General features: G+C 41.6%; 1 protein-coding gene across 1 annotated transcript in view; it reads left to right on the top strand.

Annotated features, from left to right (window-relative positions):
* The window catches only part of PDK1 (pyruvate dehydrogenase kinase 1), a 103938-nt gene extending 91259 nt beyond the window's left edge, over positions 1-12679 (top strand). The window contains exon 12 of the transcript XR_012517718.1: positions 12185-12679. The gene's annotated coding sequence lies outside the window, so the exon portion shown is untranslated. The remainder of the gene's footprint in view (positions 1-12184) is intronic.
* The last annotated feature ends 4927 nt before the right edge of the window (positions 12680-17606 follow it).

Raw genomic sequence — 17606 nt, 5'->3', positions numbered from 1 at the left:
CAGTAACCTTCAAAAGTTTCAAAGGCATGAATGACAAAGAATAATTTAGAAACTGTCACAGATTGAAGAAGACTAAGAGGAAATGAAAACCACATGCAACATAGGATGCTGACTTGGATTCTGGACCAGAAAAGGGATATTAGTAATGGTGGAAACAAATGCTTGTTCCTCAGTGCCAAAAAGAGAAACCAGTGCTCAAAGAATTTTCTCAGCAAGGCAATTTTATTTTCTGCAGAAAGGGTGCTTCTTGGAAGTCTGATTATCATGAGAGCACATAGAACAAAGGAAAGCAGAAGTTTTTATCCTGGAAGCATTGGATCCTTATTGCTGTGTCCTATCTCCATTGGCTGGAGTTGGACCACACAATCTAGACTGATCCCAATTGGCTAACAACTTAAAACTTTCCTAAATAGGTAAATGCATGATAAAGAACAAAGAAAGGAAGGGGGTTGTTTATGGGAAACTAGCAGAATAATAACATTTCCAAATAAGGAAGAGGCATAGGCTGTAAGCTGGGAAACATGCCTGGGCATGTTTGGACATGTCTGAGCAGGCTATAGACCAGAACAAATAACTTAGTTAAAGTACAAGGACATACTTCCTTACTACATTTAACAGCTATATAGGGCTTAACAAAGAGTTATTAGCAAAAAGCAAAGAAGTTTGAAGGAAGCTAGTTTTTTTTTTTGAGACGGAGTTTCGCTCTTGTTACCCAGGCTGGAGTGCAATGGCACGATCTTGGCTCACCGCAACCTCTGCCTCCTGGGTTCAGGCAATTCTCCTGCCTCAGCCTCCCGAGCAGCTGGGATTACAGGCACGTGCCGCCATGCCCAGCTGATTTTTTGTATTTTTAGTAGAGACGGGGTTTCACCATGTTGACCGGGATGTTCTCGATCTCTTGACCTTGTGTTCCACCCGCCTCGGCCTCCCAAAGTGCTGGGATTACAGGCGTGAGCCACCGCACCCGGTGAAGGAAGTTAGTTTTAAAAATAAACAGTTATTTCTAACACATATTATTTATTCTTTAACGAAAAGGGAAACTTTGAAGAGGAACTTTTTCTTTTCACAATAGGAAACCCAGTAAAATTTAAATAAGGTCCACAGTAGTTAACAGTAGCTATCAATTACATTTTTGGTAAGAAATGCAGTAGAGTGCATAAGGTTTTTGTCTGAATAGTTCTTAGTTGTAAAATATATCACTAATATTGTGGGGGTGGTGGGTTTTTGTTTGCGCATTTTTATTTGTTTGTCTGTACTCTTTATATACATTGAAAAGCTCCATGTGAAGAAAAAAAGCACTAAATCCCTTTTCCTCCCAGCAGCTATTGGCTTTTAGATTAAAGAAGTGACTTTGGCTTGTAGCAATGTTAATTTCCAGTTTTTGCTACTTGTCCTATGGTTAGATGGTAAGATGTTAACTTTAAGGTAAGGTCAGTGAAAGATATATATTGGTAACCCTCTCTACTTAGTTTTTCATCTTTTCTGCAAGTTTAAGATTATTTCAAAACAGAAAAATTTTAAATGTCAGTGTGCTCTGCCTTGTGGAAAACCCAGTTGCCTAAGCAACTCTACTGCCTCCCCCCCTACCTGGCTATGGATAAGCCATAAGGACTGTTTCACCTGGGAGGTTACCTGATAGCAGGCAGAGAAGGCAATAAAAACGTGGAAGCCTTTGAGCTGCAGGGGATTGGGATTTTGCCAGCTGTACTCAGTACTGCTTGTCACCCCCTTTCCCCAAGCCACTATCCCAAAGATGGACAAAAACAAGCATGGGAGTCCTCAAAGACTCCACCCTCAGAATATCCTGGATTTTAGATACGAAGGGGAACTTTTGTAGCTCCTGACCCATCTTTTGGAGCTCCCCCACCATCCGGCCTGCAGCCCTGTGCGCCTGGTGGCTGGAGTCAGCAGGCTTCCAAAGCCTGGCAAAGCCCTTCTTCCATTTTGTGATCTGGATGAGGCCCATGGGCCCTGCTTTAAGGTGGTCATCTGTCCCAAGGAGCAGCTTCATTTTGTTGAATACAAACTCCTTAGGCAGCAGTGTTGACATTGCCCAGTGTTGATCAAATGGTGGTTTTTAGTCACATAATCATCATTCCAGGTCTTGCTGATTTACTTCCAATGGTCTCTTTTAGGAACCTTTTGCTAATCTCACTGATAGAAAGAGCTCATTCCACTCCTTTGGTTATTTCACATTTGCATGGCAAGGCTTACATTTTATTTAAATTTCTTCTCATGTAAGACGGTGAAAAAGTGCTCAACCACATTTTCTAAGCTCTTGAATCATTTCTTGGTCATTCTGGAAGCAGGATAGTGGTCAAACGGGAGAGATCCCTGAACCCCTTCACCTGGCATGTGACAGGGGTGGGGCTTGTCTGTTTGGTCACCGTGACTGCTCAAACCCCTTATGGGACGGGGAGCAGACAGCTAGACGAGTACAGGAGCCCAAGTGGCTGTGTATTACAGTGGGCCCTTTTAGCCTTGCTGTCCACAGATGGCTTGAGTGTTAACCAGCTTACTGCAAGGGCAGAGGGCCAGTGTGACAGCTTTCTGTATTCCTAACCCTTGTTCAGTGTTCCGGAAGAAACAGGTCACACATGGACTTGAAGGATGAATGCAGGAGTTTTATTATGGTAAAGGTGGCTTTCAGTGGGATGGATGGGGAACTGCAAGTGGGGATGGAATGGAAAGATGATCTTACCCTGGAGTTTTTTTTTTTTTTTTTTTTTTTTTGAGGCAGAGTTTCGCTCTTGTTACCCAGGCTGGAGTGCAATGGCGCGATCTCGGCTCACCGCAACCTCCGCCTCCTGGATTCAGGCAATTCTCCTGCCTCAGCCTCCTGAGTAGCTGGGATTACAGGCACGAGCCACCATGCCCAGCTAATTTTTTGTATTTTTAGTAGAGACGGGGCTTCACCATGTTGACCAGGATGGTCTCGATCTCTTGACCTCGTGATCCACCCGCCTCAGCCTCCCAAAGTGCTGGGATTACAGGCGTGAGCCACCGCGCCCGGCTACCCTGGAGTTTGACCATCCAGCAGCCGAACTCTCCCACCACCCCCAGCTGAACTCCTCTCAGCATTCAGGTGCTCCTTCTCTTCTCTCTTTTCTCTGCCATGTTGTTCTGCTATTGGTGTGCGTGTCTCCTCATCTGCTCCTGGAGCTTGGGGTTCAGGGTTTATATGGGTGCAGGATAGGGGAGTGTGGTAGCAGGCCAAAAAGCCACTTTTTGGTTACGAAAACGGAAATGCCTGTTCCCACTTAGGGCTGCAGGTCTCCAGGCTTACGGGCGGGGCTTTGGCCGGGGAACCATCCTCTTCTACCCAGTGTTTCCCTGTCTCTTGTCCATATTAGTGGGAACTAGCAGAAGCTGCAAAGTTAGATCCAATTGGGTTTGGTTTCGGTGTTGACGTTTATTAATAATCTGACCTTGCACAAGTCTCTTTAGGCTTTAGAGTCTCAATGTCCCTGACTACGAAAAGGCATGAATAATACATGTAGTCTTGGATTACATGAAATAATGTCTCTGTACATTAGAAAATAAATCTCTCATTTATTGGGTATAATAAAGATGATCTGAAACTTGCCCAGCCTTAGTGAAGAAGGGAATGTACAAGTAAAAGGAGTCCTGAACAGAGTGGAAGCTGCCTCTAGCCTCACACATACTTTCTCTGTCACCTAGGCTGGAGTGCAGTGGCATGATCTCGGCTCACCGCAACCTCCACCTCTTGGATTCTCCTGCCTCAGCCTCCTGGGTAGCTGGGATTACAGGCACGTGCCACTACACTGGGCTAATTTTTGTATTTTTAATAGAGACAAGGTTTCACCGTGTTGGTCAGGCTGGTCTCGAACTCCTGACCACGTTATCCACCCACCTCAGCTTCCCAAAGTGCGGAGATTACAGGCATGAGTCACCGTGCCTGGCTAGCATTATTATCTTCAAGGATAAGAAGTTGAGGCTGAAGGAAATCTGTACAGTCTTAGCCCATGCTGAGTTGCTATAAAGGGATGCCTGAGGCTGGATAATTTATAAAGAAAGAGGTTTATTTGGCTCTTGCTTTTGCAGACTGCACAAGAAGCGTGATGCCAGCATCTCCTTCTGGTGAGGGCCTCAGGCTGCTTCCACTCATGGTGGAAGGTGAAGAGGAACTGACGTGTGCGGAGACCACATGGCAAGAGAGGAAGCAAGAGAGAAGGGGAAAGTGCCCCACTCCTTCTAACAGCCAGTTCTTGTGGATACTAATCCAGTGAGAATTGACTCTCACTACCCTACCACCTCCCAGGGACAGCATTAATCTATTTATGAGAGACTCACCCTGTGACCAGAACACCTCCCATTAGGCTCCACCTCCAACACTGGGGACCAAATTTTAACATGAGATTTGGCGAAAACAAACCAACCATATCCAAACTATAGCACAAATCTAATTTCACTAACCCTTATCTTCCTGGCCATTTCACCCGAATAACTACCCTAGCCCAAGCCTCTTTGCTTTCTCACATTTTCATAATGTATTACTCTTCTTTCCATTTAAGTGTTCAATCCTAACTGCATCTTTGGGTCTTCATTTTCTTATGAGGCCTCCTGTGCCACATAAAACGTGGATTAAATACATGTATATGCTTTTCTCCTGCTGATCTGTCTTATGTCAATTTAGTTCTCAGCACCCACAACCAAAAACATCTCTAAAAGGGTAGAAGTGGAATTTTGCCTCCCCTGCATTACCCCACATGCTAGGGGAACCACTGTTTTAAGGTACACAAAAAGCTCATAATTTTGAATCAATTTCCAGGAAAGTATCCAGTCAGTAAATTCTGAAAAGAGATGACCTCAACATGAATACAATCTATTAGTTTCAAATAGGACAATGTAGGGTACTTTAACAGGCTCTTGTGACTCCAAATATCTCCCTCCCCAAGACCTGCCTGGCTCTCTAAAATAGCTACGTATTTTGGAGTAAGTTATTGAAGGCTTTTTGTTAAGGAGCACCTCCTTTTTGGGAAGGGAGCACTTTCAAACCATACACACTTTGGCTGGATTTGACCAGCCAAATAATTAGATTTGATGAATCTAATGATCTAAGTTGCCATCCAGCAGGAACGTGAGGGAATTAGATACAGAGGATGTTCTGATGCCACATGGGGGTTCTGCTAATTGAGGATCCTGGTAACCAGCTTAGGCAACCAGAGAAAATAGTGGAAGCTATGGGACAGAGCAGGAGAGGGACTCGCTGCGGGCCCAGGGTTCCGTGAATCAGAGATTCCAGGATTGCTGAGTAGTGCTTTAACAGATTAAAAGGGATGGCTTGTAATTAACTTGTCAATGTACCAATCTAAGTAAAATTGCTTTGTCTTATATTGCTCGTCTCTGAATGGTAATTGTGACCTCCTTGATCATATTGTTCTTTTAACAGGCTAATATCTCCCTTGAAATTTTATTTACACTGCTCGTATGTGATTGCCTCAAGGACTCTTCTGTTTGGTGAGGGCTGCCCTGGTCAAAGCAGGAACTCAGCTTCAGATCTGTGGACACTTTAGGTTGCCTCTGGATTCCTGCTCCAGCCTGTCTTTGTCCGGGCACTTTTTTTAGTTCTCTTTTGTTCGATTCCCTATAGGTGCAGGGTCTCAGGCCTGCTGCTCTAAACAAGCCCAAGTCAGAGTCACAGCTCTGGACTCATCTGTCTGGCAAGGGAGGAAAGACAGGAATAAATATTCTTTGCTTTCATGAGCTCTGTAGATGATAGTGATATAAATAAGCTTGATAATGGTGTACAAGGAAAGACAAAAATGAGATTCATACTGACGGTGGGGGCCGATATGGTTATAATGACGATGTGCCCCTACAAGATGGAGAAACTACAAGGTGAGGAAGTGAAACTGACATTTCATCAAGAATGTTCCTCCATTCTGATCAGCAGCTAGGGTTGGGCCTTATGGTTTTCAGTTTAATACAGCTGTGCTTACAGTAGGCTCTACCCACCCCCAGTAGACCTCCAGGCAGAGGGGTGCAGAAGCTGGCTTGTGAGAGCTGACTATTACAGTTCAGGAATTTTGCAATCTGGTGGTCAAACACAGCCATTATTGAAGCTTAAATTATATCCCATTATTGAATAGATTATATAAAAATTATATATTGAAAACAAAGGTAATAAATACTCAAAAGCCATCAATTCCTAATTATCTTACTATACTTTGCTGCTGCTCTTGAGGTTATTTTGTGCCTGTCTGGGGGAAATACCGCATCATCACATACTGCTGCATGTCTCTCCCCACTCCACATTCAGTGACATCAGCCACGAAATCAGCTTTGGTTGGAGTTTTTACACCATGGAATTACTAATATTGAAAGCCAGGGCTTGATTTATTAGTTTTCTGATTGTCTAGACTTAAGAAATTGTTGAACCATGGAACACTATGTAGCCATAAAAAGAATGAAATGATGTCCTTTGCAGCAATATGAATGCAGCTGGAGTCCATTATCTTAAGCAAATTAATGCAAGAACAGAAAACGAATACCACATGTTCTTACTTGTAAGTGGGAGCTACGCATTAGCTACACACGGACATAAAGATGAGAACAATAAACACCAGGGACTACAAAAAGGGAGAGAGAGGGAGGGGGGCGAGTGCTGAAAAACTACCTATGGCGTACCATATTCACCACCTGGGTGACAGGATCATTCGTATCCCAAACCTCAGCATCAGGCAACATGCCCACGTAATAAACCTGCATGTGTGCCCCCTGAATCTAAAATGAAAGTTGAAATTATTTTTTAAAAAGGTATTGAAGGCTGGGTATGGTACTTCATGCCTATAATCCCAGCACTTTGGGAGGCCAAGGCAGGTGGATCACGAGGTCAAGAGATAGAGACCATCCATCCTGACCAACATGGTGAAACCCCGTCTCTACTAAAAATACAAAAATCAGCTGGGCATGGTGGCGAGTGCCTGTACTTCCAGCTACTCGGGAGGCTGAGGCAGGAGTATTGCTTGAGCCCGGGAGGCAGAGGTTGCAGTGAGCCAAGATTACGCCCGGCTAATTTTGTATTTTTAGTAGAGACAGGGTTTCTCTAGGTTGGTCAGGCTGGTCTCGAACTCCCGACCTAATCTGCTGAGCTGGTGGCCACCTTAATAAAATCCTCCCGTTTCATCCATTGATGTCTCCTGTCTTCTGAATATTTTACAGTACTTGCAGTGCCTAAGAACAAGCATTCTGTCTCTAACGCAGGCACCTGTGATCAGGTAGCACAATTTGGTCAAAGAGACATAAGCAGAAATCTATGGGGTAGGGTTTGTGGAAAAGTCTGAGTGTCTACGGAAATGGTCAGACTCAGCTGGCAATGCCCTTTGCCCTTTTCCTTCCCTCGTTTTTCTTCCTGGGTCACTCAGACATAACACCTGGAGAGGCAGAAGTTATCTTGTGGCTGTAAGGATGAAAGCCAAAAGCTAAGGATGATGGAACAGAAAAATAGTAGGAGCCTGAGTATTTGAGGAGCTGGGTCAGCTCTGGATTTCCTCTTCCCAGATTTCTGGTAATGTAAAAAATATAAACCTCTTTCTTAAAAGACCCGATGGTTTAGGTCTCGGTTCAAAGCTGTATATATGATCAATACTTTGATTTATTGAGGCAATTCTTCCTTTGCATTGCAAAGATTATAATTTCCACAGCGCACCTTGTCTAGGGTCCCACAAAGCGACTGCACATGCTATTCCTTATGTCTCAGTTATATGTTAAGAGGCTCAAGACATGCATCACTAGAGGGGCACAGAGAAGGTGACAGACATTCCTGTCGGGGTCACTGCCTGTGGGGGCCTGCCCTGCAGACCCTGCCTCAGCAACAGATGAATAAAGTGCACTAACAAACAGATATTATGCTTTGCCAGTTCGGCTGAGGGGCCATAGCTGCTTCTTACAGACACCCTGGAGAGTGCTGTAAACAGTTAAAACTGTCAGCCCTCCCCATCCAGTGAGACTTGCGTATATTTAGTTAAGTTTGATTGACAAAGGCTTGAGTCAACACCACTAGAGGTTGATTAAAGGGACTGTCCCTAGTTGTCTGGTACCTGGCCCAGGGCTGATTAGGAATTAGTGAGATTATCCACTAATGGTGATGCCCAAAGCAAACACCATTAGTGGATAATATCCCTTTTCAACCTCCCCCATCCCAGAGGGCTATCTAGCTCAAAGGTTAGTTTTAAGACCATGTGAGTAAACCAGTTAGTTAGGTAAACTACCCCACATATCCCAGCTCTTTGCTTTACTTATTAACTAAATGCAAAGGGAATTTAGGCTGCCTTCAGCCAAAACTTCTACTGAAACTATGAAGAAACTCTTAGACCTTCCAAAAGGGTTTGAGACTCTATTCCGTAACTTTCTCTACTATTTTTCCCTTAATATTTTTGCCACCACCCTGAGTGAATTCCTACACATTCCTGTAGGTATCGTTCTTCAGCAGTCTATACATACACAGAAAGTTTTGTTATGAAGAAAGAAATTTTAATTTTTAAATTTTTTTATTTGTGTAAATGTAAGGGGTGCAGTTTTGTTACATGGATATATTATGTAGCAGTGAAGTGTAACCATCATCCAAATAATGTACATTGTAACCATTAGGTAATCTTTTACCTTTCACCCTCTCACCCTTCCAAGGGAACTAGAAAAAGGAAGACATTTTTAATACATAGTTTTAGAAAACAGAAGCAGGGCCTCTAGGGACGCACCAGGATGGTCAGAAGGCAGAGGGAATGAGATGGAAATGTGGGAAAGAGCCTTTACTGTGGTTGTCTCCAGAAGGAACAGGCAAGACAGAGCAAGCAGGTTTAGAATTAACTATTTTGAATAATTTCAGCAAGGTCGGGGGCAACGGGGCTGTCCCTAGTTGTCTGGTCTGGTATCTGGCTCAGGGGTGATTAGGAAAGGGATACACTGTCATGGAGTGTAAGAACCAAATAAAGGGCCAGGCGCGGTGGCTCAAGCCTGTAATCCCAGCCCTTTGGGAGGCTGAGGCGGATGAATCACTAGGTCAAGAGATCGAGACCATCCTGGTCAACATGGTGAAACCCTGTCTCTACTAAAAATACAAAAAATTAGCTGTGCATGGTGGCGTGTGCCTGTAATCCCAGCTACTCAGGAGGCTGAGGCAGGAGAATTGCCTGAACCCAGGAGGCGGAGGTTGCGGTGAGCCGAGATCGCACCATTGCACTCCAACCTGGGCAACAAGAGCGAAACTCTGTCTCAAAAAAAAAAAAAAAAAAAAGAACCAAATAAAGAAGGTGGTTGGAAATGTAGGCTCTGAATTTCTGAATTGGTTGGTTTGCATATGAAAGGTGTAAACATTTGCTATCTCTGGAAATTAGCTAACCCTGGGAAGGACAAATTCTCTAAGTTAGCAAGTCCCTGGATGTGAAAGCTTCAAATTCAAAAACTAGAAAAACATAGTTTTTACAAATATTACTGCAATGACCTTGGTTTCCTGTAAATACACCTGATATTCTTGTTAGATATAAGCTAATTCATAAGGTAATTCTGTATTCTCTAGTGCTCTCTTCTAAGTACACATACTACAATTTACATCACCATCAGACACTAACACAGCTTCTGATTTTGGGCTCTCTGATATGTGGGTCCTCAATAAATAAAGCGTAATTAATGCTATAGAGCCTTTCAATAAGAAACCAGATGCCACCAGTGTCAGCACAGTTAATCAGTGGCAAAACTGGGAATTGATCTTAGGCTTCTTGCTTCTGAATACATTGTTATCCAGTAAGAATACGCTTTGCCAGAGCAAAAGTCTATGCAGCTGCTCTTGAGAAAGTCTCAATAATAAACGTTAGGTAATAATTGTCTTACTTCTGGTCTAAAATCAGGTGCCTATTTAAAGGACTGACTCTAAGAAATTTGAGAGAAGCTCCAGAAAGAGTTTTCTCCACTTCTGTTTTCTGGACTTGCAATGTCTTATTGAATTCCTTCCCAAAGATGAATCATAGCAAGCCTGATTGAATCCAGAAACCTGTTAGTCTTAGAGGTGTCAGTAATAGCTTCAAACCAGCGACAATCAGGAAAATCCCAATACCCTGAGCTGATGGTTTCTGTTTTTTTTTTTTTTTTTTTTTTTTTTTTTTTTTTTGGCAATGAAACAAAGCTTAAGAGACCCAAAGAAACCTTCCAGGTCATATCTCTATTAGTTCCCAGATAAGCCCCTTGTATCTCTACTTCCTAGAACAAAAAAACCCCAGTAATGATCTGTGAGTCATAAATATTGTGATTTGGTTCATGATTACTATTTTTCTCCAACCAACCTATATATACCTATATGATTTAATTTTGAATTCAAGTGGCCTACTCTTGCTGCCCAGCTATGGATAGGTGCCTGGGTATCTGTCTAAAATGTTACTTTATGATTGTTTGAATTTCTCATCTACTTTGACCTCATAGGAAATTATGGCCTCTTTGGATGGGTGCTCTGCAGCTGCCACCAGTTGTCAACCAGGCTTGATAAAGACTGTTTTATTGATTGGCCACCAGTCAAGCTAATGTCATTTGTATTTCCAGCAGAAGGAAGAAATATCATTTTACTTTTTATATACATACACACACACATATATGTGTGTGAGAGAGAGAGAGACAGAGATGGAGTGAGATCATACAATATTTGTCTCTCTGTGCCTGGCTTACTTCACTTAACATAATGTCCCCTAGCTTCATCCATGCTGCTGCGAAGGACAGAATTTCCTGAGTTTTAAAAGCTGAGTAGTATTCCATCATATATATATATATATATACATATACAATTTACAAAATCTGTACATCCGTTCTTGGATGCTTTGGTTGTCTCCATGTCTTAGCTATTGTAAAAATGCTGCAATAAACATGGGAGTGCAGACATCGCTTCGGCATCCTGATTTCTGTTCCTTTGGGTATATACCCACGGGTGGAATTGCTTGATCATATGGTGGTTTTATTTTCAGTTTTTTGAGGAACCTCCATATTGTTGTCCAAAATGGCTGTACTAATGTACAATACCAGTGTATCAGAGTTTCCTTCTCTCCACATCCTCACCAACACTTGTTTTCTTTCTCATTTCAGTAATAGCAAATTTCATAGGTTTGAACTGATATCTGATTGTGTGTTAATTAGCATTTCTCTGATGATTAGAGATGTTGTGCATTTTTAGATTTATCTGTTGGCCATTTGCACGTCTTCTTTCGAGAGACATCTGTTTAAATCTCTTGCCCATTTTGAAACTGGGATCTTTGTTTTCTTGTTTTTGAGTAGTTTGAGTCCCTTATATATTTTGGATATTAACGCCTTATCTGATGTATAATTTGCAAATATTTTCTCCATCTGTGGATTGCCTCTTTGCTGTATTGTTTCTTTTGTTGTGAAGAAGCTTTTTAGTTTCATGCAATCCCATTTGTTGAGTTTTTTGTTTGTTTTCATTGCCAAGGCTTAGATTAAAAAACATTTTTTTTTTTTTTTTAATTTAGAGACAGGGTCTTGCTGTCTCACTCAGGCTAGAATGCAGTGGCAAAATCAGAGCTCACTGTAGCCTTAAACTCCTGGGCTCAAGTGATTCTCCCACATTAGCAGCTGGGACTATAGGTTTATGCCACTGCGCCCAGCCAAAAATTGCTTAAATTTGTAAATTTTACACAGATTTTAAAGAAAAATATCCATGATCTAAAATTTTCATATTTTGGGATCTCCAGTGTTTTTCAAAGGAACGTTTCTATAATTTGAACTACCTGCAAAAATATTGGCAATTATTATACTTGAACTTTCAGTTGATTGAAAAAATGTTAAGTTTACTATCCATATTTACACATGGAAATTTAGTTTGCTAAATTTATGAAATTTTAATTAATGTTATCTTAGTAATGTGTGAATATTTGGAGATATGCCAATTGCCTGAAGGGTTAGAAATTTGATTTTAGACAAAGTACAAATACTGAACGTTCTTTTCCTCACACAGAAGTTTCCTGGGGCAATAAATAAATATTCAATTAAAGAAATAGGCATTAAAGAAAACATTAAGATTTTCTTAAATGTCTTAAACACTAAAAAATAAAGGAACAAAACCAGTATTACAATGATTGCAAAACTGATTGATACACTTGGTTATAAACTATGTGTATTGTGTATTTACTTTTAAATTTTCTTTATTTATATTTCTGTTCTTTTTCAGGCTAACCTGTCAAGCTCTTGAAGGTTATAAGAGGGGTTGATAGTCCCTGATTCAGAGCTTGAGATAAAAGGCGTGAGTGTCCCTCCCAAGGTGAGTTATTTGAGTCTGTCATCCAGTTAGATGAACTTCGTTAATAGTTAGACTTCTTACATTGCCTCAGGAGTGACAAAATGCTAACATTGTTGACTTTGATCCATAGAAATGTTTGATTTTTGTGATGTGGACTTTCCTGCAAAATGACTTATTTTCATAGGAAGGATGATAAAAAATCAAATTCTCTGCCATGTTTTTGTTTTTTTTTTTTAAAGCACAGCTTAATAGCTCTTCTTTGCAACTGTTGTTCTGAGTATCTTTTCTTTATCATATGTTGTAGGATAAGTTTATTTTGCAATTACTTGTTTTGTGTCATCCTAATCTTTGTTAAATCTAAAGACCTTGGACGAATTTGATTTTCTTTCTCATCAACCACTGAGACCCTTAAGATTTTGTCACCTTTATATATTACTACTATAAATAATTATGTTATAATTATGAATAATTGATATCTGATAATTATATGAACAAATAATATATATATAATTTAAAGATTAAGTTTTTGTTTTTTAGAAATTTTCAATCTAAAATAACCAAAATAGATTGGAATGTATCTATAAGTTAATGCTTTTTATTTTTTTTTCCGAGACGGAGTTTTGCTCTTGTTACCCAGGCTGGAGTGCAATGGCGCGATCTCGGCTCACTGCAACCTCTGTCTCCTGGGTTCAGGCAATTCTCCTGCCTCAGCCTCCCGAGTAGCTGGAACTACAGCCACGCGCCACCATGCCCAGCTAATTTTTGTATTTTTAGTAGAGACGAGGTTTCACCATGTTGACCAGTATGGTCTCGATCTCTTGACCTCGTGATCCACCTGTCTTGGCCTCCCAAAGTGCTGGGATTATAGTCATGAGCCACCATGCCTGGCCTAATGCTTTTTTTTTTTTTTTAAAGCTCTTAACATATTAGGCCTCAATTGCTCCCTCAGAGGATTACACTTCCTCCATCTCTTGTTTTTTTTTTTTTTTTTTTGGTTACTAAAAAAATAACTTGAACTATAGGTTATGAAAGTTCTTTGTAAACTAGTGTTTGTCTATCTGTCTATATGATTGCATTTGATATAATGACTATTTATTGGTTTATTACATAAACCAATAAATTTGAGCACACATGAATCATAAGGGGTAATTACCTCTCTTTTTATCTGTGTGTCTTCAAGTGAAACATGAATGCAGAACAGAAAGAGAAGAGGCGGTTTCTGTCTTAGAAGAAAAATTTATTATTACCCTTAGGGTATCCCTAGCAAGTTACAATGAAAGTGAAGACAGATAACACAGTAAAACTTAAATACATTTCAGAGAAGGGAAAACAAGACAAAAATTTGGAGAAAGATGAACTCTCAATAAATATTTATTTCACGAGTGAACAAATTAATTGGATAGGAGAGTAGAAAGTCAGCAGCTGTTTTCTCTTACTATTTGTACAGGAAACCTCGGGAAAGATAAGCACTGTGAGTTGGTAGAAGTGGGAATATTGATAAGAATGTACTTGACTTTGAAAGAGATGAAAAGTATTCTTGCAATGTTAGTTCCCTTAGGTCTGCAGAGAGGAAGACAAATGTAGATCCTTCCCAGAGCTATTGATTTTATATTCTTTATCTCTGAGTCAGTTGAGCCTCTCATTTTAGTCATTCTCCTCCCTTTTCAAGCTGTTTAAAGTTTGAAATTAGCATCATACATCAGAACAAACTCACTAATTCATAGCTCTCCTTTATGTGTTCAGTGATTATATTTTTATCTATGAATCACCAGTTCTCTAGATGACATACCTTCCTTCCTTCACTCCTTGCTAAGTAAAATTTGTTTATTTCACCATTTGTTCTCTTTATAGTCTAAATGTCAAGCACATTCCCATAATTATTGAAGATTTGTGATTTTTAGGTAATGACCCAAAAAGGCTGTTGAGATCTCCTATCCAACAAAACCTCATTTAATTGTGCTTTGCTTTATTATCCTTCACAGACATTGCATGTTTTACAAATAGAAGATTTGTGGCAATCCTTCATTGAGCAAGTCCATCAGTCTCATTTTGATTTCCTTTTTTTTAAAAAAAGAAGGTTATTTTCTATTTTTTGCAATATCATTCAATACAAAAGCAATAGAAACATAACAGTCTTAAGAAGTTTACAATGGAATATTTGATCAAAAAAATCTGCACACATTATAAGTTACAGCAATTTTACATGGTAAATCCACTGATGGTTTAAATAGGTTTTTTCTAAATTGCTCTGCTGTGTTAACTCTTGGAGTATTATAGATAAAGAACATGCCTAGCTCTATTTACAAATGTTAGCAGCAGGACATACCCAAGTCATACAGCACCAAAGCATGTTATCAGCAGCAAATCCATACAGGTCTTCAGCAACCTCAATTGTTGCCTCCTCAGAAGGAAGAATTTGACTGAGGGGCATGAGGCAGAAGGAGAGACTGAGGCAAGTTTTAGAGTAGGAGTGAAGTTTATTAAAAAGCTTTAGAACAGGCATAAAAGGAAGTAAAGTACACTTGGAAGAAGGCCAAGTGGGCAACCGGAGAGATCAAGTATGCTGTTTGACCTTTGACTTGGGGTTTTCTGTGTTGGCAAACTTCCCGGGTCTTGCGTTTCTTCTCCCCTGATTCTTCCCTTGGGGTGTGATGTCCACATGCACAGTGGCCTGCCAGCACTTGGGAGGTGAGCATGTGCATTGTGCTTACTGGAGTTGTACACATGTTCACGTAAGGCGGTCTTCCCTTACTAGTTGAATGTCCTTTGGAAGTCATATACCAGTTAAACGCCACCAGTTTGTCTCAATAGATGTGCTTTAGCCCACTCGCCCAACTCCCAAGATCTTACTTATCAGGAAGCTGCTGATCACTAGTCTCAAGTTTTTCTATATATTGGGAAACTGCCTTTCCCTGGACCTGGCTGTGACTAATTATTATTTTAGAGAGACAGTTAGCAACCTCCTGAGCATCACGTGATGGTCGCCTGACATTCCTGGTGTGTGTGGGGAGAGGGCCCTCTCCTGTCCTGCTTATGCCTGTAACACAGGTACCAAATGAAGAATGTAAACTTACACAAAACGCATCAGTTTAACAGCCTAACTTAACAAGTTTGTTCAGAGCCCTGTCTGACATATTGATAAAAGGCCCAAAATTAAGTTTCCGTAAAGATAGTAATGGTGTCTGACTCTGACACTGCTTTGCCAGACACCTATAAAGAAAGATTACTGTCAACTGGTCCCATGAATTACATGATTAAATCCAAAATAACCCATCCAACAAGTGGTAACTTAAAATACTCGAGGAAAACCCATTTTAGTATACTTGTCAGTTTACCTTGGAGCGTGGTAAGGGATTAAGCAAAGTTTGCTGCAAACCTGCTTTAAGTTCGCGATTCCTTGGATTTAGCCCCATTTACAATTTAAAATGTGCAAAATACACCCACTATATATGAAATTAATGTTCCTTAAGAAAATAAGGCTAGAGCAGGCGTCCCCAAACTACGGCCCTACGGCCCCCTGAGGCCATTTATCCGGCCCCCCGCAGCACTTCAGGAAGGGGCACCTCTTTCACTGGTGGTCAGTGAGAGGAGCACAGTATGTGGCGGCCCTACAACGGTCTGAGGGACAGTGAACTGGCCCCCTGTGTAAAAAGTTTGGGGACGCCTGGGCTAGAGTAACAATTGATTGTGAGACGAACTATTAACAAAGAAGCCCCAGGTGCAAGTGCACACACGTGCCTGGCGCCTCATCCGCCTTCCGCGTGGGAGGAGCTGTTTCTCTTGGTAGCCTCAGGTGGTGCCGTTAGCTCATGACCCAGAAGTCCTTCAAGGCTTCAGTGAAACTTCCAAGTCAAACTCGTCCTGCACGCTGCAGTCCACGCATGTAACTTTGGTGGGTGCCAGGGCACGTTTCAAAGTCATCCTGCGAGCTTGGCCGGGGCTCAGGGCTGCTTTCTGCAGATTCGAGGTCTGCAGGTTGGATATCTTGCAAATCATATCCTCCTGCAGCTGGAGGATCCCAGAAATGCAGCCGCTTCCAAAGTCTGATGTTCGGGTCCACGCCTGTGGTTCTTAAACGTACTGGGGGTCTGGGTTGAATGCCAGGTGGCCGCAGGTGTCCTGGGACGTCTTTAGTGTGGCACCACAGGCAATCGTGTCCGCCTCCTCCTCGGGACGCTCCCCTCCGCAGAAGTCATCGGCACTGTGGATGCAGGCTCCTTTCTGATGAAGATTTTCTCTCCACCCAAGTCTTAGGTGAGTTTTCTCTTATTTTGCCGTTTCTTTGTCAAACTCTGGTTCTCATTTCATCTTCCACCACCCTTGTCCCTTCTGAACGCCTAGAACGGAGCCGAGGGCCTTCAGCAGGGGCGAAGTCCTTGGGCTGTGGACGGCGGCGCCAGACTTCCTTTTCTTCTGCCCGGGCTTCCCGCGCCTCTCGCGGGCTGTGCGCCGGCGTCAAAGACGCCACCTTGCGGGAACAGCGGGCCGTGACTCGGGCCCGGTGCCATTTTTCCAACTTAAAATACTTGTGGAAAACCCATTTTGGTATACTTGTCAGTTTACCTTGGAGCATGGTAAGGGATAAAGCAAAGTTTGCTGCAAACCTGCTTTAAGTTCGAGCTTGCTTGGATTTAGCCCCATTTACAATTTAAAACATGCAAAATACACTCACTATACATGAAATTAATGTTCCTTAAGAAAATAAGGCTAGACTATCAATTTATTGTGAGACGATGAACTATTGTGGGTCTTTGTGTGTCACGTTTTGGTAATTGTCGCAATAGTTCACATTTCCCACCATTATTTTATCTGTGTGATGATTATTTGTGATCAGTGGCCTTTCATGTTACTGTAGTAATTGGTTGGAGGAAACCACGAACCACACCCATAGCAGATGGCAAACTTGATTGATAAATGGTGTGTGCTCAGACACCTCCACTCTCTGGCTGCTTCCCATCTCTTTTCTCTCTTCTCTCTTCTCTCTTCTCTCTTCCCTCTTCCCTCTTCCCTCTTCTCTCTTCCCTCTTCCCTCTTTCCTCTTCTCTCTTCTCTTTCTCTTTCTTCTCGGACTCCCCATTCCCTGAGACAGAACAATACTGAAATTGGGCCAATTAATAACCCTATAGTGGCCTCTAAGTGTTCAAGTGAAAGGAAGATCTCACTTCTCTCACTTTAATCAAAAGCTAGAAATGATTAAGCTTGGTGAGGAGGGCATCTTGGAAGCCAAGATATGCCAAAAGCTAAGCCTCTTGCACCAAACAGCCAAGTTGTGAATGCAAAAGAAAAGTTCTTGAAAGAAACTAAAAATGCTACTCTAGTGAGAACTCGAATGATAAGAAAGTGAAGCAACCTT

The sequence above is a fragment of the Saimiri boliviensis genome, chromosome 5 (genome assembly GCF_048565385.1).
Source record: "Saimiri boliviensis isolate mSaiBol1 chromosome 5, mSaiBol1.pri, whole genome shotgun sequence".
In the NCBI taxonomy this organism is placed as follows: Eukaryota; Metazoa; Chordata; class Mammalia; order Primates; family Cebidae; genus Saimiri; species Saimiri boliviensis.
Note: the sequence above shows the minus strand (reverse complement) of the source record. Positions and strands in the feature narration are given on the sequence as shown.